Source organism: Austrofundulus limnaeus, unplaced genomic scaffold, assembly GCF_001266775.1.
Source record: "Austrofundulus limnaeus strain Quisiro unplaced genomic scaffold, Austrofundulus_limnaeus-1.0 Scaffold9, whole genome shotgun sequence".
NCBI lineage: Eukaryota > Metazoa > Chordata > Actinopteri > Cyprinodontiformes > Rivulidae > Austrofundulus > Austrofundulus limnaeus.
The window spans coordinates 1,342,210-1,342,627 of record NW_013952411.1 but is presented as its reverse complement, the minus strand read 5'-3'; positions in this window follow the sequence as shown (position 1 = coordinate 1,342,627).

The window sequence follows — 418 nt, the reverse complement described above, 5'->3', positions numbered from 1 at the left end:
TGAATAGTCCTACAAATACATAAAAGACATAAACATAATTAAACAAAGAAATAGTACTCACATTGGTTGTGTTATGAGAATATTAATAGTAYAAATCAAATAAACCAATCAGATATTTTAATGTTGGGTAGAGCAAACAGTATCTTACCTGCTGTAGYWAGCTTTTTACATGGGTGCCATTGCTGGTCCCACTCATGCACTGATCATTCAGTGTTTGCATGATGAGCACAGTTAAATCTGAACCTAATAAACTAATGTTTGGACTTAGGATTTTGCTCCTTCATGCTGCAAACGATGAGTAACTAAAAAAATACACTCTGCTGTCTGTGATTTATTGTAATTGTTAGTTTAGAACAGAGGAGCCCAAAGTGGGGCCCGCGGGCCAAATTTGGCCCGCCAAGCCATTTGATTTGGCCCA